We start from the raw sequence: 10307 nt of genomic DNA, 5'->3' as shown, positions 1-10307 counted from the left end.
TTGAAGGAGGTCAGCACCTCTGGTAAAAATGAATAAGTTGATGTTTGTGGCTGTGGTGATTTATCCTTGGTATAAGTTAAAGTACTTAAATTATTGTCTTTCCAATGTTTATGATAGTGATATGGTTAAGGATATGGTTGAGAGTGTGAAATTATATTTGTATCGTCTATATGACTTTTACAAATCACATAATACTTCGCCTCTTGGTAGTCATAGTACCAATGATTCTCAACAATCAAAGACTGTCACTATAAATGAAGATGATTATGGTGTGGACGAAGAAATAGATGATCCGTGGATAACTTTTAAGAGATCAAGAGAACAAGAAAGTTCATTGGAAGTGGAGAATAATTTGACTTCTTATTTGTCTGACAAGGATATAGATGATAAAGATGATTTTGAGATATTGTACTGGTAGAAAATGAATGGCTACAAATATCCCATTTTATAAAAAAAATTTCGAGATGTTTTGGCAGTTCTGATATCTAAAACAATGGAGGTCTTGATATATACACAAAATTGGATTTGTGGTGACTATCTCCATCCACAACTTAAAGAGTTAGAGGCTTGTGAAAATATTGAGTCAGGTAATTAAATGAATTTTTTATTGTACATATCTAACCTATTTATTTACATATCTAACATGTATTGTGCTCAAATAATTAATATATTTCATTTTGCAAGATTTGTTTTGTAGAGAGCCCATCATCATTTGTTATTTTGAAATAAGGAATTGGATTTGGAGTACAATGATGATTTTAATGGTATGTTTTACTACCATAAGATCAAATATTATTATTACTTATAAATGATCCTCTTGGTTTAATATATTTGTAATTTTTCTAGGCATTGAGAAGTGAAAAGACCAAAGATGAAGAAGAAAACTCACCCAAGTCATTCTTCATGCCTCATGATGCTTTTGAATGATTATTATTGAACTTTGAATTTTATGTAATAGGCTAATAATTATTATTAAACTTAGACTTTTTTAATTTCTATTTTGAATGATTTTGAATGTAGACTATGAATATTTTGAATATGAACTTTGAACTTAAAGATTTGAATTATTTGAGTTAGTTTCTTTTGAAGTTTATATTGAATTTATGGTGGTTGTATTTTAATGTAAATGCTAAAATTTTGCATAGATTACATGTTGTTTGATTATTGAACTTTTAATAATTGTTGTAATATATTTAAAATTAGTTCACTTCTATAAATATGAAAGTTTATTGACCCACGATTGAGTTGAGTTGGATTGACCCTTGAAAAATGAACCAATAGGGTTCATTATTAGCCAATCCGAATTTTCGGGTTAGTTCACAAAACTCCTCCAACTCGGCCCAATCCGGCCCATGTACACCCCTAGTCACTTGTGAAACGGAGATAGAGATAGAGAGATTTTTATTTCTCTTTCTTTTATTTTTCTTTTTCTTCTTTTTTACCTTAACTAATATTATATATATATATATATATATATATATATATATATATATATATATATATATATAACTTCAAAATCCCTTCCTTTTCCTTCTCTATTTTTTCAAAATCCTAACTCTTTGCCTTTATAGATATATATATATATATATATATATATATATATGTTTCCTATTTAAATTCCAAATCCAATTTAAATTTTTTAGGAATCCAAATCTCTTAAAATCTCTAATCCTTAACCAAATAAAATATTCCAATTTCTTTCTCTACTTAAAAACAGATTCTAAATTTTCTAATTTTAATTTAATTTTCTAAATTAAATTAGAATTGAAGTCAAATCTCAAATTCTCCTTAATTTAAAACTTAAACTCCAAAATCCTTCATTGAAACAAAAAATTTAAAATTGAATTATTCTTTTACAATAATTCAATTTAACCTTAAAAATCCAAAATTATTCTCAGATATTACACAATAATTGAAATTAAATTACAAAAAAAAAAAAAAAATTTGGGATGTCATATCATACTTAGGGGGACCTAAGTAAGCTAGTTTTAGGAGATCTCAAACTTTGTCAAATGCAGAGTATTTGTCGAAGTGAGGAGATCTCAAACGTAGGGGGTGTCTAAGTAGAAACTAAGGTATTGGTTATTCGTAATTCACTGTAGAGATATTCTTACAGATAAGTAATGTATCATAATTGTTGAACTTTTCATTAGTGAAGTTTCTTTCACTAGACACATTACCCCATATGTAGGTGACTTTGCACCACACTTGGGTTAACGTTCTTCATGTTCATTTGCTTTTATTATTTACTTTGTTAGACATCTTATTATTTAGTTTGTTATAACGTTATGTATAACGTGTGTGAAAATGGATTTAGTTGCAATGTTCGAGATTGCAAAGTACTAGGCCGAGCACAACTCTGTTACTTTCCAATTAGTGTATATTCATCAGCTCTGTTGATCGATTTGGAACTCGAGGTTTTGACCTTTTCCTTTTGGGACGTGCGTTTCTCTACGTCACCTCTCAATGGCCGTTTGGGTCCACCTGTGAGCTTTCAGATCTTGCTTGGGTCCAACTTCAACAAATTGCTAACTCTATAATATTTGTCAAAGTGAATATCAATATATACTACCTCTCTTGAGGTTAGAGGGTTGAATTTCCCTACCTGATCCCTTGTACTAAAACAAAAAGACTGGTATTTTATTTGTATTATATTAGATTTGAAATATGTTTAATTTTTTTTATTCCATTAGTTTTTCGAATATTGTACGGTTTTGATTTAGGGTATTTTATACCTTCTCTTTATCATAATTCATAGCCAAATCATGGCCTCCACTTAGTGATGTTGTTTCATATGAGGATTTTACATGTGAAATGTTTTGTTAATTATAGTTGTTGGACTTTTAATGTATTTGTGAAAAGTTAAAAGTGTTTTGTTTTTAAGCTAATTAAGTAGTGTTTGGTTTAAATTTTAGAGAGAGCTTTTAATTGGTTAAAAATAGTTTTTAATATTTCTCCAAAGAAGAAACTACCTTTTCATTTTTTTTTTTTCACAATAGAAAGAAATATGAACAATTTAAAAATCAAATAAAAAAACAATTGGGAAGTTGAAACATTTGATTAGTTTTCTTTAAATAGTTATAAAATAAAATATTTCACTTAAAAATGATTTTTTTTTCAAAAGTTTCTCACTCTGATTTTATTAAAATGATTACTTACAAACATCATCAATAGTTTTTCTATCAATTTTTTTCCCTTTCTTTAAAGTGACAACTACTAACTTGTACTAATAATTTTTCCATTAATTTTATTAGTTGATTGGGTGATCTATTGGCCTTTTCCCTTTCTCTCTTACCAAAGAGAACTAATCATGTACAATGGGGCAATTTAATTGAGGCATGGTTGTGGGTTGTGGTTTATTTGACTTGAGCGAAACAATGGTATCTTCAAAGTATCAAAAAAGATCATGCTGTCATAGGAGGACATCATTCCTCATGTTACATCTTGATGTACTACAACTAAACTATTTAGTGAGTGTTTGGGGAGTGGAATAGTGAGGAATAAGGATTTATGAAATCTAGAGAATTGTGAACTCCTACAACCACAGTAAAAAGTTGATAAAGATATAAAATTGATTGTTTTTAGTAGTAGAACCCGCTAACTCCTTGGACCAAACAAGGAGTGGAGTTCACAAACTTCTACTTCTCTACTCCTGCTTCCCAACTCTATACTTAGAGGGCATTTGAGGTATGAAGTTGATTATTATAATCATAGGTTATTATCGTTGGGTTATAATAGTTTGTGTTTGGGGTCTAGATTATTTTAGCTTGGGTTATAATAGTATGTATTTGAAGTATAAACTATTTTAATTTGAGAATGAAATAATAAACATTGTAGCAAAGAATAAAATATGATGAATGTAAAATAGTAAAAACTGTAAAAAAATAATAAATACTTGGCAAATGAGGGTTTTGAAATAGTGTTGACTGTAGTTAATTGGTGAATATAAAATAGTATTTATCGCAGTAAGAGGTGATTATTATAGCTTTAGGATAGTTCTTACCCTAATCACACCTTTAATTAGAAGGCTTTCCTCTAACCTCCATTTGTTACTTTTCTTTATCAATGAAGATCTCCCATAGTTTCATTTGAAAAAAGAACTTATGTACTAACTATTAATTGATTAAATACGTCTACTTGTTAATAATGTTTTCCAAAAGGAACATTTCAAACTCATTATTATTCTATTAAATGGTAATTACAAGTTTAAGTTTGGAACATTTCAAACTTTCAATTTTGTGTATAATAAATTTCAAAACTTTAAATATGATAAGTTTTTACAAACGATCAATTTTATATCTAATTACTAGTTAATGACATATTCAAAAGTTTGAAAACTGACCGATATTTTTCGGTTGAAATTGATTTTATACTGTAATAGAATCCTAAATTTTAATTGTATAGTAGATGTGTAAATTTTTAAAAATGTTGAATAGATTAATGATATATTAGATTCAAAATTGAAATTTCTATACTATTGTAAACTTTGAGAATAGAATAGACACAAATTTAGACAAAACTTATTATTTGCATGAAGATGCATGATGAATGATAATTAAGAAATGTTGAAGTGGACTGAGTCTTCAGTGTGGTTTTTGAAGAATGTGATAGTCGCTGCGTCTCCATGTGATATTATGGGTACGATGCTTTGCTAGTGCTTTAGTGGGGCGGCCAAAAAAGTGAGAGCCGCTCACTTTCTTTATCTCTGTCTCCTATTGCCAGCGGTTGCGTGTTGATATCTTAGCAGTATTGAGAATGGTCATCTTCCACCACTACTTTTTCTTCTTTTCTCTGGTGTTTTATAACAAATCGTTCGGCATGTTGATATGAAAACCACATGTTTAATTTGATATATTTTATGTGTCATGAAACATCTTAATCACACATCATGTGACTCTAGAATAACATTAAGACACGCGTAAATGAACTATACACTATGTTGGATTTGAAATGAGAGAGGTTAGATGCTTGATATCCAGATGTAAAATGTGAAAGAAATATAATTAATAGAATTTTAAATATGGCTGATGGTTTATTCAATTTTAGTTCTTATATCTATTAGGAGTGTGTATGGTTTGGTTTAATCCAATTTTGAGCAAAACCAAGAACCGAATCGAATAAATGGTTTCCGAAATTGAGTCTGCTTGATTTAAGTTTTTTAATCAAATCATCTTGATTCGGTTCAGGTTAGTTGGATTTGATTAAAATTGGTTTTTTTTTTCCAACTCGTTTTTGCTGAGGAAATCGTGATGCATAATACACATTGAAGCACTAAGCATGATAAATGTACACCGGTCAAAATTTAAAATGGAAGTATATAGTTCCTAAATCAAATATATTTAAAACACCAAATCAGCTTTCATCAAAAGAAATTCAGTAGGTATGAAATAAAGAATAGAGATGCCAACTGGCGATGGGACGAAAAGAAATATTTTTGTCGTGGTGGTTGTGCGATATATTAGATTGAATATTTTTTGCAATTGATTTTCGATTTACATAAGGAATTTATATAAAAGGTTGATTAACTAATTTTTTATCCTATAGCCTAAATATATGTAGAAGACATAAATTAAGGTATAAATAGGGCAACATCCTCTCGCAAACTCAAGGTGGTAGAGAACATAACTTGAATTTGTGGATAACGAACTGAAGCGATTGGATGACAGTAACTGAAGCAAACTTCTGAATCAAATCACGATAGTTCTAGGTGGGAAAAAGAAACCCACGAAAAACTAAAAAAAATAAAGAACTTCTGGGCTAGAAATAGGAACTCATGAATTTCTGGGTGGAAAAAAGAGACCTACATAATGATCTAAAACAGAACCCCGAATGTCAGAGCTGAAAACAGAGATCTATGTAAAGATCAGAAAATAAAACCCACGAATGACCGATTTGAAAACGAAACAGAGATACAGATTTGAAAACAGAGACTCATAAACCAAAAAAAAAAAAAAAACTATGCTGAAACTTATGAACCTAAACAACAAAATTAATTAAGCAAATACACTAAACTGAACAAAACTGGTATGACTAAACTAAACTAAACCAAACCAAGTTGATTGAACTGAACTAGTTTGAATGACCTATACTAAATCTAGTAAAAAATTGAAACTAAACCAACCATCTGAACCAAACTGAACCAAAGTTGATTAAACTAATTGGATTGAACCAATGGGCGTATAAAATCTAAATGTGGCTTCATTCTTCTTCCTCGTTTGAGGCTTATGATGGAGGGCAAGCAGATCTCATAAGTCTCATGATCGAGGGCACGAATTTGAGATCTGGGCACAAGGGACTGAGCAGAGAAAAGTTGTGGTGCTACATGGATGGAGTAGGGTTGAGCTGTGTGAATCTGGATAGGAGAAAATAGCGCGGATCTGGGCATCTGTGCTAGTGGTTTTGGCCTCGTCAGAGCTATTGAAAACAGTTGTTACTGTTAGGTCTTGAAGCTTGAAGCTCCAACAACTACTTGTTGTAACCTGTTTTATTTTCTTTCTTTTTCTATTATAGAGAAGTTGTAATTAGTTAAATCTTGTTTTGAGAGCTATAAAAATAGAGTAAGAGAGTGAGTTGAGTACTTATCCGATTTCTGTAAATTCTCTCAGTTTTGATTAATAAAACAATACAAGCTCCCTTCCTTTGTAGTGGATATAGGCTTCTTTAAGCTGAACCACATAATTCTCGTGTCTTCTTATTCATCATCATCTTCATCTTTTTCATCTTACCGTAATTTCTTCATCAGCTCGTCTCAACAAGATTGCTCCAGACTTCTTCTCTCTATCGCCTTCTTAGATTTATTTTGAATTAGGGAATTTGGTTTTGCTAGGGCATCTCCTTCATTGCATGAAAGTAGAAGGCATAATCGTGGCTTTATCATTCATCTCCATGTGCTGCCATCTCAAAGTGCCATCTGCATAATCAAATTTGTAATAGTGGTATTAGAGCTACCCCAAATATAAGAACTAAGTTCTTGAAAATCAAGAACGGCGCCAACAAGATATGAAATCGATAAATTCGATGGAAAGACTAACTTTGGATTGTGGAAAGCTAAGATCAAGGTGATCTTGGGGCAACAAAAGGAATCCAAGGTTATTCTCGACCCGTCAAAACTTCCTGCCACCATGACAATCGAAGAAATAGAGAACATCGAGTTAGTAGCCTATGGAACAATCATTTTAAATCTAATTGACAGTGTATTGAGGCAAGTAATAGAAGAAGAGACATCCTACAAAATTTGGTACAAGTAAAATGTGTTGTATGAATCATAGACCCTACCCAAGAAGATGTACCTTAAAGAAAGGTTCTTCACGTTCAAAATGGATTTTGCAAAGAACTTGAATGAAAATCTTGATGAGTATAAGAGGATTACAACTGAGTTCAAATCTTTAGGAGAAACAATAGGCAAAGATAATGAAACCTTTGTTTTGTTGAACTCGCTTTTAGATTCCTACAAGGATGCAAACAGTCCTAAAGTACAGTAGAGATACCATTACAGTTAATTCCATCATTACAACTTTAAAATCTAAAGAAATGGAGCTGCAACATGCTACCAAGAAAGAGACTCACAATGCTAAAGGATTGTTTGCCAAGGAAAAAAAAAAACCTAAGGATAACAATCCATAAAATGAAGAGAAGGAGAAAGGAAAGAAAAAGGCAATGTGTACCTATTGTCATAAAAAGGGTCAGTAGATGAAGGAGTGTTACTCATTGAAGAGAAAATAAAATGCAAGCAAAACCAGTAAACCTGACCAAAATGAAAATTCGTCACCCCATAAGAATTCTTTCTCATGCACTAATGGATTGACCATATCAGATTATCAAGACACTCAGCTGTTGGTAGAAGATTGGGTGCTAGACTCGGGTTGTTCATGCTATATGACTCCCCACAAAGTTTGGTTCACAACCTATAGAGAATGAGAGGGTGGAATGGTGTACATGGGAGACAATGATGCTTGTATGATTGTGGGAATAGGATCAGTGTCCCTAAAATTCAAAGATGGATCTGTCAGGCTTATACAAAATGTGAGGCATGCTCCCACTCTAAAAAGAACCTGCTTTCACTTGGAATGCTTGATGCTATAGGTCGCAAATACATAGGGAGTGATGGAACTTTTAAGATTGTAAAAGACTCAAAAATCATGCTGATAGGTGTTAAGTAAAATGGACTTTACATCATCAAAGATGTTTAGATGGTTGAATCAACCTTGGTGGTTACAAATAAATCACTAATAGAGGAAGATTATTGGCACAAGAGACTTAACATATCAGTGCAAAAGGGCTTGAAATATTGTCAACATAGGCATACTTCTAGTAGATATCTAAAACCTTAAGTTTATGTGACTTTTGTGTTATAGGAAAATCCAATAGACAAAGCTTCAAGCACTCACAACACAGAGCTAAGGATATCCTAGAGTATGTACACTTAGATCTTTGGGGCCCAACTCAAACCTCTTCCCTAAATGGGTCCAGGTATTTTCTATTCTTAATTGGTGATTATTTTAGAAGAAGCTGGATGTTTATTCTTAAGTCTAAGGATCAAGTGTTTGAAAAATTTAAATAATGGAAGTCCCTAGTTAAAAAAATAGACCAATAAACAAGTAAAATGCTTAAGAACTAATAATGGATTGGAATTTTGTAATGATGAATTCAATCAATTTTATAAGGATGAGGGAATAAAGAGCATAAAATAGTTAGGTACACTCAACAAAATGGAGTGGCTGAGAGGCTTAATTGCATCATAATGGAGAGGGTGAAATGTTAATTATTTGATGCTATACTTGCTAAGAAATATTGGGCTGAGGCAGTGTCTTACACCGTCTATACTAGATGCTCTCATACTTCAGTTGAATTCCTAACCCCTATTGAAAAATTGTCTGGAAAGCCCCCTAAAATAGAACATCTTAAAATATTTGGATGTGTGGGCTATGTGCACTAAAACCAAGGAAATTTGAAAGCCAGGGATGTCAGATGTATGTTCCTTGGGTTTACTGAGGGAGTAAAGGGCTATAGACTATGGAATCCAATTGAGAAAAGATGCATAAACAGTAGAGATGTTATCTTTATAGAAAAATATGTTCATGTCTCTAGGAGTTAACACTGAAGAAAGATCCCAAAATGAATCCACACAAAATGAGGCGGAATCTAATTTGAATTCTAATTCCAAAAACCCAAACAACACATAAGAAACAATAGACACTGAGAATCAGGGTGCTGATCAAAGAGAAGACACAAAAATTCAACAACCTGATTTAAGGGACTACTCCGTAGCTAAAGATAGACAGAGAAGAACTATAACACCTACTGCTAGGTACTTGGAATAGAAATTAAAAGGTCAAGGAGTGACTCAAGCTTTATATAGTTACAAAATCTTACAAAAATTTAAGATGATTAATGCAAACCAGTCACTGTTCCTATTGCCCTTCATTTCAAATTGTCCTCTGATAATTCTCCTAAACAAGATGAAGATGATCATTAAGCCTTAATGAAAACAATGCCCTATTCACAAGCAATAGGCAGCTTGATGTACCTAATGGTTTTAACTAGACCAGACATCTTCTATGCTACAAGCATTATCAATAGGTATATGGCAAACCCAGGTAAAAGGCTTTAGGAAGCTACCAAGTGGGTTTTAAGATACCTCAAATACTCTAAAAATGCCAAACTAATGTACAAACCTAACGACTCTTTACATAATGAACTATTTGGCTATGGTGATTCAAATTTTGCTGGTGATTTAGATAAACAAAGACCTCTCTCTGGCTATATATTTTTACTAGGCAACAATCTTCTCAATTCAAAAGCCTCACTACAACCAGTAGTAGCACTCTCAACAATCGGAGTAGAGTTTGTTGCCTTGTTAGAAGCTGTCAAGGAAGGTATTTGGCTAAAATCACTATTAAAAGACTTCGGTATTGAACAAAAATTTGTACATATTTTTTGTGATAACCAGAGCACTATACATCTATCTAAGAATCAACAATTTCACAATCGCAGAAAATTATTGATGTCCACTTCATTCATGAAGAAATAACGAAAGGAGAAGTTGAAATTCTAAAGATACATACCTCTGAGAATGTATTAGACATGGTCGCAAAACTCGTAACCAAACAAAAACTAAAGTTTTGCTTGGATCAAATCGAGTTCATATTGTCAGACAAAGGATAGATGAATAGTGAAAAAAGGAGGATCAAAGAGCTTACAAAGCTTCAAAGGTGGAGATTTGAAAACAGTAGTTACCGTGAGGTCTTGAAGCTTGAAGCTTCAATGGCTACTTGCTCTAACCTATTTTATTTTCTTTCTTTTTCTGT

At 31.9% G+C, this 10307-nt stretch overlaps 1 long non-coding RNA gene across 1 annotated transcript; it reads right to left on the bottom strand.

Annotated features, from left to right (window-relative positions):
* Nucleotides 1-5598: 5598 nt before the first annotated feature.
* On the bottom strand, nt 5599-7652 carry LOC120076498 (uncharacterized). Its single transcript, XR_005481557.2, has 3 exons — nt 7290-7652; nt 7032-7113; nt 5599-6910 (listed from the first exon to the last, which is right to left on the bottom strand). It is a non-coding gene; the product is annotated as an uncharacterized LOC120076498 (long non-coding RNA).
* Between the last annotated feature and the right edge of the window lie 2655 nt (nt 7653-10307).

Source organism: Benincasa hispida, unplaced genomic scaffold, assembly GCF_027475165.1.
Source record: "Benincasa hispida cultivar pf3 unplaced genomic scaffold, pf3_genome.v1.1 HicScf310, whole genome shotgun sequence".
Lineage (NCBI taxonomy): Eukaryota > Viridiplantae > Streptophyta > Magnoliopsida > Cucurbitales > Cucurbitaceae > Benincasa > Benincasa hispida.
The sequence above is the reverse complement of the archived record's forward strand: the minus strand, read 5'-3'. Positions and strand labels throughout refer to the sequence as shown.